Source organism: Canis lupus, chromosome 35 (assembly GCF_048164855.1).
Source record: "Canis lupus baileyi chromosome 35, mCanLup2.hap1, whole genome shotgun sequence".
Taxonomy (NCBI): Eukaryota; Metazoa; Chordata; class Mammalia; order Carnivora; family Canidae; genus Canis; species Canis lupus.
Window position 1 is genome coordinate 29349557 of NC_132872.1, and position 14179 is coordinate 29363735.

Genomic DNA, 14179 nt, shown 5'->3' on the forward strand with positions numbered 1-14179 from the left:
ACTAAACTGAAAGTCAAGTCCAGTTTGGATTCTAGTGATGCAAATGTCCATCTCCTGTTCATTTTGTTTCTAAACATTTCTTGAATGTATAACATATTTTGAAAAATGCCCTGAGTATATCTAAAATTTTTTCAATTAATCACTGCAAAGTTCACCATGCCCCTAAGGCATATTCAACTTCCATAAACATATTCAGTTATGTAAGAACATGGAGAAAAATGGTGGCATCTATGATGTGACATAAAACCCATTATACCAGTAATGCACAACAGAGGGCTAGTCTTTTGAGTGTAGAAGAAGTGGACCAAAGAGTAGGATAAATCACTGGAATTGAAAATAATATTAAATAGTCCAATATGATTGTCAAATCCATCTGTATTGAACTCCAAGCATTACCCCAGTGGAAACTCAATGTTGATTTTGTTTATTGGAAGGTTAGGGGATAACACTGCTGTTGCAAGACTTAAAAGTTGTTGCTAATAAATTTGGGCTTCTGAGAGAAGTAAGACACAATGACAAGTACCCAAGAACGATCACCTCTGAAGCATTTTATATGTTTAGTTGTAAGCCAGAAGAAAAAGGATTTGAATACTAGGGAAACTGTTCTTTCTCTTTTTCAAACTGTAAAATGTATGTTTTATTTATTTATTTATTTATTTATTTATTTATTTCCTAAATCAGTTACAAACCTCGAATTGCAATTAACAAAAATCAACTAATAGTTTCAAGGGAAACCATATTTGGGGAACAACAAAACAAAACAGGAGGTCTCACAAAATCATAGCAATGTAGTGAAGCAGGCTTAAAATAGATAGAAAACAGACAGAAGCTAAAGTAACTCCTAACATGTGCAAAATATTAAAAAGTGTGGCCAGGACATCAGCACTGTAAGCTAGTTCAGCTCTTCTAGGACATATGACCACTGCCTAATGATATGGCTGTAGGACCACTGCTGTAAATATTCCATTTGACCTCTGTGAATTTCTTCTATTTATTGTTCTAGAGTCACTCATTGAAGCATCCCAGGTTTTAGGTAGAAGCATCCAATTGATAAAGAGCAATCATGTTTCTGAATACTGGAGAGCCACTGTATTCATTACCTGAGGCTGCCATAAAAAATTATCACAAACTCAATAACTTAAAACAACAGAAATTTATATTCTGGAGGTCAGACATAGGAAATCAAAATGCTGACAGGAACTGCACTCCCTCCAAAAGCTTTGGGGAGATTCCATCCCTTGCCTTTTCTAAGCTTCTGGGGGTTGCCAGCATTCCTTTGGCTTGAGGCAATAGAGCTCCAATTTTTGCCTGCACTTTCAAACCACTTCCTCCTCTTCTGTGTGTCTCTCAAAATTCCCTTCACCTCTCTCTTATGAAGACCTTTGTGATGGCATTTAGGCCCCACCCAGGTTACGTAGGTAATCTCATCTCAAGATCCTTACTAAAGTACACCTGCAAAGTCCTTTTTCCAACTAAGGTAACACATATAATTCTTGAGATTAGGACCTGATGTCGAGTGAACAGGTTTCAAGGACCATATCAACTGTTGGTGAGGAGGTGGACAACGAGATCTCTCATACATCTCTAGTGATTGATAACTATTTGGGGAAGCACTTGGCAGTTTTTGCAAAAAGCTTACCCACATACTTACCATACAATCTAGCCGTTCTACTCCTAAATAGTTTCCAAGGAAACCTAAAGAATGTATCCACATAAAAAGTTATACACAAATATTAATAACAGCTTCATTTTTTTAAAAGATTTTATTTATTCATGAGAGACACAGAGAGAGAGAGAGAGAGAGAGAGAGAGAGGCAGAGACACAGGCAGAGGGAGAAGCAGGCTCCATGCAGGAGCCTGATGTGGGACTCGATCCTGGGTCTCCAGGATCACGCCCTGGGCCAGAGGGAGGTGCTAAACCGCTGAGCCACCCAGGGATCCCCCAGCAGCTTCATTTTTAATAAGTAAAAGCTAGAAACAACCCAAATGTCCACCAACAGGTGAATGGATAAACATTGTGGCAGATCCATAGAACTGACTACTTACTACTCAGCAGTAAAAATGAATAAACTATTGACCATAATACTACATGAATGATTCTCAAAATAATTATACTGAGTGAATGAAGCCAAATAAAAAGTAATCCAAAATATAGGATTCTATTTACATAAAATTCTAAGAAATTCAAACTACTGTAGAGTATCAGAGAGTAGATTATTGGTAGGGAAGAGAGAATTGGAGAGAGGCACAGAAAGGGGCACAAGGAAACTTCTGGAGGTGATGAATGTGTGCCTTATTTCGATTGTGGGGATGGCTTTATGTATATGTGCATATGGCAAAACTTAGCTTGTACACTTTATGTGTGATTTATTCTATGATGATTATACTTCAATGAAATTGGCAGAAAATAGCAGTAGAGACTAATGTCGTATTAGGCCAAAGAAGTGAAATACAAGAAAATAGGGCTGTATCTGAAAGAATGCTTTTAGCTGCAAGAAACAAAAAGCCAAATTTATACTGATTTCTAAAAGTAAAACTAATTGGCTTATAATTATAAAACTAGACTAGGACACTTTTTACCCTAGGAAGAAGTAATTGGTAAGGGAAAATGAGCTAAAGTTAAACTAGCAGTGACAACGCACAGGGAAAGAACAGGATAATAACCTGAAAGAGGACACTTCTAGTTCATTCATACTCAAGTATAGGAATCATACCTCAATCTTTTGATACCTGGTTATTTGGAAAACCGGTCTCCAAAACTATGAAGGAGAAAAGAGCTCAAATCTCACCATACCTCATATTTGTGTTTCTAAAAGGAGCTGGTGAAACTCTGAAGAGTTACTGCACCTTACTATAGCTGCTAATGAACTTTACTCCAATTCAAGGCAATATTTATGAGTAAAATAATGCAACATATTTTATCTGCAGCAGCACCACCTGTTGTGTAACATCCACTAGATACAAGTCATTGATAGATACAGTGATAGGCAAAGGCAACTACACAAACTGCAAGGAAAGAAAGAATTATGATGAGACTCGTCCAACACACTGGGAACCTACTGACAGGCAGAGAGGGAAGCTGTAAAATGCTTTATCAATTTTTTTAAAGATTTTATTTATTTATTTATTTGAGAGAGAGAGAGAGAGAACACACAGGGGCAGGGGCGGAGGGAGAGGGAGAAGCAGGCTCCCCATGGAGCCCAATGTGCAGTTACAGGATCAAAACGTGAGCCGAAGACAGATGCTTAACCAACTGAGCCACCCAGGGGCCCCTATCAATTCTTTTTATTATTTGCAATCAAGACTCTGGATAAATCTATATTATAGTCGAAATCCAATTGTATGAGACTTTCTCATAAACACAACGTTTTTCTAAAGGAAGAAAACATTTGAATGTTTTACCATTAAAGCCGGCTATTGGCCTACAAATCCGAGATCCTGTGTTTCCATTTTAAATGCCCCTGACCCCACCTGTTATTCTGGCTGATATTCCAATAACCCATTTTCACTAACTTTGATAAACTTCACATGGGTGAACCTTCAGGTCATTGCTTCATAGCTCCTGTGTTTAGGATTTTCCTAATGCCACAGTGTGGGATGTCTGCAGATACCTGCTCAGCATTTAGGCATGACCAATCTGGAAGTGTGGGAGACTGAATGCCCAGGAATCATCCTCAACCAATGTGAGATGAAAGCCAAAGGATAAATACTTCCTCCTTTCATCCCCCAGACAGATCATTCTAAGACACATTTCATAAAACACTTCATAAAGTGCAATGAATTCAACCCACAATTTCTCATGCTGATTGCCAATTTAATGATGCATCTTTATTTTAGCTTTCCCTCCTTCCCTGTTTCATTCTCCCACCCCTCACTCCTGCTCTCTGCATATAACCCTTTGTCCGAGATTCTGCTTTCTTGAATAGACCCACTAGGACACTTGGTACTTGAACTAAATCTACATACCAGATCTTCAAAGTGGGTTTTAGAAGCTGGATCAAGCTCAGTCAGACAGCTGAAGGTATGTGTGATAGGACGTTGGTGTACAAGAGCATCACAATTAGTAGGAACCTCAACTTAGGTGGATTGGAAAAATATACATATGGTAAGTTCAAGTGTCGGTCTCTGTGGCGAGCAGAAACCATCTTACAGGATGTACTTTTACAGAATGGATTAAGGTGTCTCTAATTGATCTCTTTGGAAGCCTTGAAAAAAAAAATTCCAAGCTCAGGTTGGCTTTTCATCAACTTAAGGCATGTGTGAAAAGAAAGAACCCAGAGGAATGTTTGAAGAGATCCACATCTCCTATAGCCATGGGATACATCCTACTGAAAACCAGGCCCCAGATTTTATTGAGCTGCAAAAAGATTTAGTACACGTCCTTGATAACATCCGCTAATCAGAATCGGAGCTCTGCTAAAAATATATGCATATATTTAAATATATACATTTATGTCACCTTAAAAACCTGAGGTGGATGGAATTCTAAGAATCTTGAACCATAAGATATCCCTGAACCTCTCAAGGCAGTAGAAGCAGCCTTCTTGCCCTGGATAAACAAAGTAACCTTCCTGTTCTTAACTACCCTGTAAGGACTCTGAGGCAGATGTCTAGCCAGATTTTGCTTGTCCTCTTCATGATATATATCCACAACTCCTCATTGCTTTCAGACCAAAAAAAAAAAAAAAAAAAAGGTGAGGTCTCAGTATAGCCCAAACAGGGAAATTCAATTTCTTATACGTTGAAAGAATTATAGGGACTGCTTAATATGCACAAGCAGAAACAGAGATGTGAGTGTGAGTGAATGGTCTTGAAGCTATTATGCTGGGTAGTGGTCAGTGGAGGGTAAAGCAGAATATAAGGTTGAATAGATAATAATTGATTGGTTTGGAAACCTGTGACTCAGAGTTCAATGTCCTAGTAAGGACAACTGGTTTTGGTCCTAACCTGCCATAGGAATGGGTCTTTGAAGCTTGGTCTTTTATTAAATGAGATAGAGATTATAAAATTTACTTGGAATGATACTGAGAAAGGGATCAGAAGATTTAGGGAAATAAAAATATTCAAGTGAATTTACTACAAGAGATTGCAAAACCTACTACTGGATTCTGTTCCCTGGGAAGACCCAGAGGATGCGTCTTCATAAAGAAAATAAGAAATGAAATAGTGAGAGGGGCATTGGCCTCTTTGAAAAGCTCAGTGGGAATGACAAGAGGGGATACTTCCTACTGGACTCTCCGGAATCGATCGCCGTTATAGGATGACAGAGCAGCAGAGGTCAGGTGCAGCACTTACACGTTAGAATGAAGCCAGAGTGGCAGGTACCGTAATCCATGGAAGTCAGTGGTAACGGTTGGCTGAGACATCACACACTGTAAGAGGCATTACAGATGTATGGTTGATTATGAGGTTCCTTTTCTCGCTGAACCCTGTATTGTAAAAACAATACAATTACGGTCTGGAAATAAGAGGGCTGAGATGAATTGCTATGTTGCATAATCACAGTCCTTCACCCACCTTCCAAAGCGATCCACATACTCAGACTGCATTAGTGGAAGACGCTCTGTTATTTTACCAGGGCTGCCCTAACAAGGTATCAAAGACCATGTGACTTAAACAATGAAAATTTACTTTCTCACATATCTGGATGCTAGATTGCCTGAGACCAGGGTGTCAGCATGGCTGGTTTCCACTGAGGCCTCTCCCCTTGGTTTGTAGACGTCTGTCTCCTCCCTACATCTTCATTGATCTTCTCTCTGTTCCTGTCTGTGTGTCAGTGTCCTCTTCTTGTAAGGACACTGGTCATAGTGGATTAGGGCCCACCTTAATAACCTCATTTTCACTTACTAACCTTGTCAAAGATGCTATCTCCAAAGAGAGTCAAGTTCTGAGGTTGAGGGGCTAGAATTTTAACATATGAGTTTGGAAGGGAAAAATGCAGCCCATAACAAAGAAAATGTTCAGTTCCCTTGAGAAAAGGCCTCCTCCACAAGCATATATGATAAAATGACAAACATTTAATAACTCCCTAAAGAGATCTATGACCCAAACTGGGGAAAGGATAGTACTCAAATTTTGGGGTTGTTTTTGTTTTTGTTTTTTAGGACACTGACACCAGAACCCCATCAGGAATCTTCTGATTTGTTAAAGGGTTTATAAAAACCTGGTAATAAAGATAATTATGGTCCAACTCCATATCACAATGGTTTCAAATTCCTACTGATTGATTCTGGTCTTAAATCTTCAGTCTCTAATTGCATAATTGACTGGCTATATGAAGTAGCTGGCATACTCTCACATTAGTTCTCCAACCTATGACGTAAGAGCCATATGGTAGGAAGGATAAGCAGAAGCAATTTAACCTGCCACTGAAGTCTGTCAATATTGCAAAGAAAAAAGCAGTATTTCAATCCTGGAGGGATTCAGATACCGCTGCCACTTCCCACAAACCTTTTTTCAATTCACCTGTTTGTCTATGAAAAGGTAGATGGATTGTAACAAACGAAGAGGGATTATTATAAACTTAACCAAATGGTAGCCTTACTCACAGCAGCTTCTGTGCTGGAAGTAGTTCTTTACTAAAACTTATCAACATAGCCCCTGGCATTTTGTATGTGGTTATTGATCTACTGGATATATTTTTTCCAACCACTACCAGTACAGAAGATAGAGAGCACTTCTCTTTTTCTTGGAAGAGAAAGCAGTACACATTCACTCTTTTTTCAAGACTGTCAACTACCCACCTCACTCTCTGTCCTCAGGAAAGGATCTTATTACACAGGGAATTTGATCATCTTGAAATTCTGCAGAACAACATTATTGGACAATTATAATGTAAATAATGCTAATTGGTTGAGCATCTGCCTTTGGCTCAGGTCCTGACCCCAGGGTCCTGGGAATGAGTCCTGCATCAGGGTCCCCACAGGGAGCCTTCTTCTACCTCTGCCTGTGTCTCTGCCTCTCTCTGTGTCTCTCATGAATAAATAATTAAAATATTTTTTAAAATATAAAATAAATAAAATAGAATACTGCTAATCAGCACTCAAGAACAGTTAGTAATCTTGTAAGACAGAATTGACAGGGGGTAAAAAATAAATATCATGATAACTCAGGGGTATACTCTATTGTGAAGTTTATAGATGTCCAGGGGTCAGAAGAATACTGAGACATTCTGTTTAAGATAAGGACAATATGCTCTATGTTACATGCTCTATGGTGAAAAAAGAAACATGTCAATTTGTAGCCCTTTTTGATATCTGGAAGAAATTTGAAAGGTTTTTTTTTAACTATTTATGAAGTAGCTTATAATGCTGACAGTTTTTAATTGTTCCCAGAGTAACAGAAGCTTCTGCAGGACGTCTAAGATCTATGCAAGCTGTCCTGAAACTCAGGTCATATGACCTCTCATGTCTGAGGATGCTAGAAGTACATATGATAAATTAAAAAAAAAAAAGAAAAGAAAATCTTCGCAGCACATGTGGTAAGCCATGATAGAAGAGTCCCTGCACAAATTCTAAGGATTTTGCAACAAGGCCAGGTTTTCTGTGGCAGAGCGACCAAAGCTTGAAAAATACCTCCTGTTGTATTAGTGAATCTTGATACAAACTGAAGACTAGTGGGAGATAGTGAGTGACTGTGGATCGGAGCTGCCCGTCCCGTAACATTAGCAGGCAGCACCCAACCGCATGATAGACACGACCTGTTCAGAATGCTGCCTCAGCAGACCCAGAAAATGCAAGTAAGTTATTAGAAAACAAATGAACAAGCACAGCCCCCACATCTGCTAATTCAGATAGAGACTTGGCCTTTTGGAGAAGTGTCCTAGAACTAATCGACCAAGAAGGAAAATTCCTAGACCTGGTTTACAGATGGATGGGTATTGGTATTGGCCACATGGTGAATGCTGCTCTGCTATACTCTCATCCAGCAACGGCTGTAAATACCAACGGTGAAAGGACAACCCCTGAGTAGCCAAGTTGTGAGCGGTACACTCGGACATTAACTCTGTATGGCCCTATGCCGATGTTCTCATCCTCCCAATGAGGCTCATAAGAATGTACCTACTGCAGGCGTAAGACGGAACCATCCAACAAACAGAATTGCACGTCCCAGGAATGCTGGCCTTCTCCCTCAGCCACCCAATGCTGGAGAAATGAGCCACGGATGAAGGGGAGGAGGTTGAACAGGGACCCAACCGCACGGGTTCCCTCTCAGCAGGACTGATCACGACTGCCACGGCTAAATAATCAACTTACTGGCAGCAAAAATAATACCACGCCTTCAATGTGGCACCATCCCTCAAGGAGAATAGCTATGCACTTTTTGGCACTTTGACTACATCTGACCTTTAACATCTTGGAGGATAAGTGACAAATCCTTACCAAATTCAATATCTATTCTGGGATAGGGATCTGTCCTTCCCTTTCTCAAATGCCTCTTCCAGCACCATCAGTCATTCAGATTGTACGTTACACAGTTGTATATGAGAGTAAGGGGCTTATTATGGTGGAAAGAGGTGTAACAATGGGAAGATGATGATGGATCCTCCAGTTTTTTACAAAGCTTGCTACCCAGAACATTCAACCCAGTAGAAACACGCTATATAGAGGCTCGGCCATGTTGCCAGCTTGGGGACAAGATCCCGTAGAGTCAGTGTCCTTATCTCCAGAATGAGTTTCATGTGCTGAACCAAAACCAAAAGCTAAAACTGTGTCCTGATAATTAGAATACATAGGTCCATATATGATCAACATTTATATTCAAAACTCCCACTAATAATGCACCTGCAGAATTTTTGCTTCTTATTCCCACATTAGAGTAGAATTTCTAGAGGAAAAACAGGTCCTGCCACCAGGGAATACAGTAAAGGCTCCATTGAACTTAAAGCTATAAGTATTATGTTGGGATCCTCACATCAAAGAATCAACAGACCAAAAAAATAAATAAATTACTATACTTGGGGAGTATTGACCATGACTACCATGAGGAGAGAGGACTGCCACTACCATAGCAGGTGAGGAGTATGTCTGGAAAACAAGTGATTCATGGGGGTGTCTCTTGGCTCTTCTGTGCTCCTTAATAGCTGTGAACAAACAATTACAGCAACTAAGGTACAATAAAACAATTCAGTTAAACAGTCAGCTCTTCTGGATCTGAAGGATCATTTCACTAGACAAGCCACATAGATGAGCCGAAATTCTGACTGAAGGTGACATAAACCTAGAATGGATATTTGAAGACGTAGATAATGAATATCAATTACAGCCGCGGGACAAGCTTTACCATTGGGAACACTACCTCGTTCAAATAATCCTGGGAATTGCAGACTGTGAATACATCTGAGGGCTACAAGGATTAGACTCCATATACAACCCTTGTGCCTAATTTCAAGTCTTTCCAGCATTGCTCCTTACTCCAGCTGGGGTCACCAGATCTTAGGAGGTTACAACCCGCACCTCGCCACAGACTCACCACGGATATACACTGCTCACTTCCTGTATGGGGGTTTCTCCAACGGCACAATGTGAGATGTCAGTGGGAACAGTCACCACGCACACGGTGGAACCTCGAAACATGAATGAGGCACTGCCTGTGGAACCCTGCTTGACCAATGGGGGACAGCAGTTGACAGACATATGCCCTCCTTTCTGTCAGAGATGTCTAAAATACATTTTTTTGGTCTCCTAGAAAGTCCCACTGTATACCCCTATCCCTCATTCCTGCTCTGCAAGATCCTGTTCCTAAATAAAATATCTGTATGCAAAACCTTGCTTGAGCACTACTTTGGGGAAATCTGGGCTGAGACAGTGGCTGCCCATTTACTCTCAAAAACCTGTATTCTAAGGATACATATTTAATATAAAACAACTGGACATTTCCTCTTAAATCAAATGTGCTACATTCTTATGCATTTCAAACTCCCCCTCCCAAAAGCCCTCCTTTATAAGCAAAAAAAAAGTTTCTTAAACTTAGAAGATTAATGTTTTCTACCTTTTAATGAAATTCAACCATCATGTCAAATATAATTGACCTACCTTAAAATGTAAAGACATCAGCTATTATTAATGAGCTGTTTTAAGGCACAATTTGGAACATGATCACAGTTAGAATATATATGAAGTTCTATATGATAAAAGATTAAGTTATTAACCTTGGAGCATTCTCTCTGCATCAGCACAGTTTTAGAATATTAGAACAGAAGCAATATTCAATTTGCAAAACTTTCTTTAACAACACATCAAAGGAGAAAAATAGACAAGTTGGTTTCAAATAATGAAACCGGCTTCTCAAGAGAACTAAGAAGTAAACCCTCCAGTTTACTCTCTGTGGCTGCTTATTCCATCACCTACCATCTATCACCTCTTTGACTTTGGAGAATTCTCTTTAAATGTGTTTACTAAGGCAAAGTGAAGTGTAAGGAAATTATCAAAGAAAGATGGGGCAGTATGTGTACAGAGAAATAAGCTTTGTGCTTATTTTCCCCCGTTATATATGAATTTCCTAGTATTTGGCTTATTCCCAGTTTTAGATGCCCCTCCTTCTTCCATCATGTGCCTCTTGATCTACAGCAAATATTTCAATGCCATACCCAGATGCTCATTTCCTTCTTCTTCACATTATTTTCTATTCCTTTATGCATCATTTATTCTCTAATACTGCTTGGATATACACCTGATATTTTCTGATAATTTCTTGGGTATTCTATTTCTTATACAGATTTGCATATAATTCTAAAATTCTTTGCAAACTCATCTCTACGGTTTAAAGTACCTTTGTTTACACATCACCATGATATTTTACAGTTTATCAATACTAGACTCTCTGAGGTTGTGTTTGGCACATTTTCTTAAATCTCATTGAGTTATTTGATTTTGTAAATCTATTTCATTTTTAAAATCTTCTATTGTCTACTGTATAAAGCTTTTGAATAATATATTTAATGATAACATAAAGTAATACTTGGACAATTTTTAAGGTATCATATGCCCTACAGGTGAGATTCCAGTGAGATGGGTATTCAAATGTTGCTGTCGAAAATTTGCTATAACCATCTCTGCAAAACAAATCAGTCTTTTTAAAATGATCATGCTTTTTTGATCCATAATGTATGTATCTCACTATTCTATGGAAATATCCAGAGATGCAGTCCAAAACTTCTTACCTGGCCATAAAAAAGAATGAGATCTGCCATTTGCAACACAGATGGACCTAGAAGATGTTAGACTAAGTGAAATAAGAGACAAATACCACAGGATTTCACTTTTTTTGTGGACTCTTGAAAAGAAAACAGATTTTAAAGAAAAGGGAAAGAAGGAAGGGAGAGAAGGAGGGAAGAAGCTAAATAAATACAGAGCACAGACTGGTAGTTGCCAGAGTGGCAGTGGGTGGGGGACGGGCAAGACGGGTGCAGGGGAGTGGGAAATACAAGCTCCCAGTTGCAGTATGAGTAAATCATAGGGATAAAAGGTAAAACATGGGAATACAGTCAATGGTAGTGTAATAGCCCTGCATGCTGACGGATGGCAGCTACACTTGTGGTGAGCATAAGATGATGTACAGAGCTGTCAAATCGCTATGTGGTACACCGGAAACAAAGGTAACATGTGTCAACCCTACTTCAATATTAATTAATTAATTAGGTAAAGAAAAAAACTCACGGGTGAGAGCATATATTAATTTCAGTGTTAGATATTCTGGCCAAAAGTTACAAAAAGCTTAGAGAACTTACAGGATTAGTAGATACAATATGGTGCATCTACACTGTGGAATTAATACTATCACTTCAAAAGCATATTCGAGTCAAGTTTTACGGTAATAATATAGGTTTTATGATATAATATTAAACAGAAAACACATACTGAATAGAATATTGGATATACAGTATTAAATACATTTTGGAAAAAATATTAGATACATTGATGACAAATTTATAAAAATTAGGTATAAAATAAAATACTACTTATAAAACTTTTTAAGAATGATGAGATATCAGGTGATTTTTATTTATTTCTTAAATTCACCTATACTTTATATATCTTGCCCCTCATCAACATGTATGTTTTTATATAAATCAAAGTCAAACTGTTTTTTAAAAGATTAAAATCAAATTTCTGGGTTCTATTTCTTCTACCATTAGGAAGTAGACTGAAGCTTTGTCACCAGAATATTTATCATTTAAGAGATAAACTGTTAATAAATAAGATTTCTGTGTACTTCTGATGGTGGCATTGATTAAACAAGTTTCTGTCACTTGACAGAAACTCAAAATATGTTGTAAGGACCCTAAGACATTTTATTGAACTTCACGAGTGGGAAATGTAGGTAGTCCCCAGAATCTTTGAGAAAAAGATATTTTCTACATATCTCATCTCCACTTATTTCATCTTCATTTGTATCCTTTAGACTAGCTTGGTTTTTTCCATAGAGCAGAGCACAGGACACTAGATGGTCTTACAATATTGGCCATCTAGACAGAATATGATTCTCTGACTCAACTGCAAAATTCAGAAAGATTCTGATCAATCTAGTCTGAATCAGTTGCAATTACCTGTGGCTAGAGGCAAGTCAACAGCAAAAAGAGCTTCTCTAAAAACATATATTTTCTAGACAATAGGTATATATATTACATATATATATTATATTTATATATATAATATATATAGGTATATATTATATATTTATATAGGTATATATATTAAATATGGGATATATTTATTCAAAAATCTATATAAATATGAAATATCTGTTCACACATTCTATAAAAGTATTGTATTGCCATAATATGCATACACTTAAACATACACAAACATTTTTAAGACAATTACAAAATGATATAAATCATGAGTTCTAGCAGTTTCACTCACATCCCAGCGCCTTGTGGGTGGGTACGTATGATTTTGGAAACCAGTGCGGTAGATTCAATTCACTTACAGAGGACATTTAAAATCTAAGTACATTTGTGTGAATCAATGAATATAGAAAATAATTTGATCAATTGCAGAAAATGTATACAAAGAACGAGGCAGGCAATGGATGAAATTTTTTTAATTTCTGATTACTCTTCACTTGAGTTTAACAATGATCTCTAAAGTTACTTTTACCAGAGAAAGGTTTCTTATAAACCAGAACTTTCCAAAGAATGGCATCAAACAGAATTAAGGTGACTGGTACAGGAGAACTTAGAACAAATAGATCATTTTCTTTATTTTAAGAAAACAAATCCAAAATCCTTTCTACTCCATAAAATGCTTCATCAGCAATATCCAAAAGTGGATTTGAACATTACTTGCCACCCGCAAAATCAGAAAAATATCTTATAGTCAAGTCTCAACTAACTATTAATAGCTTTTATTCTCTCTTTTTCTCAATGTGTATGAAATCCACCAGGGGGACCAAAAAACAAACAACAACAACAAAAACAACAACAAAAAACAAAAAACAAAAAACAAAAAAACTACCCTGAAAGCTCTCCACTTCTCTATCCCAAACAGGGTGGAGGCCACTTTGGAAGGGACTACACTTGTTTCCAGGAAGTCTTTCATTTCCAGAATATCTGAGAACTGAGGTCCAGGGAAGATGCAAGATCAGGGTTCAGAAGGACCTGGCTGATGCCACGGGTCCTGGGAGACAGTGACGGTGTCAGGCAGGGCCCCGCGCAGCTCTGACTGTTCTTTCCAGCGCCGGCCTCGGTGAAGGGGTGAGAAGGGGCTAGCGGGCAGGCACCCTCTCTCCCCGGGCTCCTAGAGTCTCTGCCCTCCTCTCCCTCAGCACCCCCTGTGAGGTTGAGGGGGGCCCTTCAAACGGGAAGACAGAACGTGCCATGAGAGCCTCTGGCCTCCCACAGCGGGCCTAAGGATTGAGCCTGGATGAAGGGGAAGGAGCAGGGTGGCCTCTGCCTCCGCCCAAACCCCCGCTGTACCCGGGTTTTCTCTTCTCAAGTGTGTGATGGGGGAGCGGCAAGGTCACAGGGGTCTGCCTTGACACGCACACACACACGCACACACCCCGCCTGGGCTGCGGAGGGGCCACACAAGGACACGCGGGCCGTGTCCCCACCTGGGGAGGGACCAGACATTCTGTGCAACCAGTGAGCTCTGGCTGTGCTACACCCCACCCCTGTGGAGGGGAGTCAGTAAAATATATTTTTTAAAAAATGACCCTGTCAGAAGACTGCAGGCCT

The 14179-nt window shown here is 38.9% G+C and overlaps 1 long non-coding RNA gene across 7 annotated transcripts in view; it reads right to left on the reverse strand.

The window, feature by feature from the left end:
• Positions 1-14179, reverse strand: part of LOC140625214 (uncharacterized) — a 125235-nt gene that overhangs the window by 7618 nt on the left and 103438 nt on the right. For 6 of the 7 annotated variants that reach the window (XR_012024590.1, XR_012024587.1, XR_012024584.1 and 3 more), the window contains one exon: positions 5296-5429. This is a non-coding gene — a long non-coding RNA (uncharacterized lncRNA). Of the gene's footprint in view, positions 1-5295; positions 5430-6743; positions 6833-14179 lie in introns of those variants that run through there. The other variant, XR_012024589.1, reaches the window with a different exon arrangement.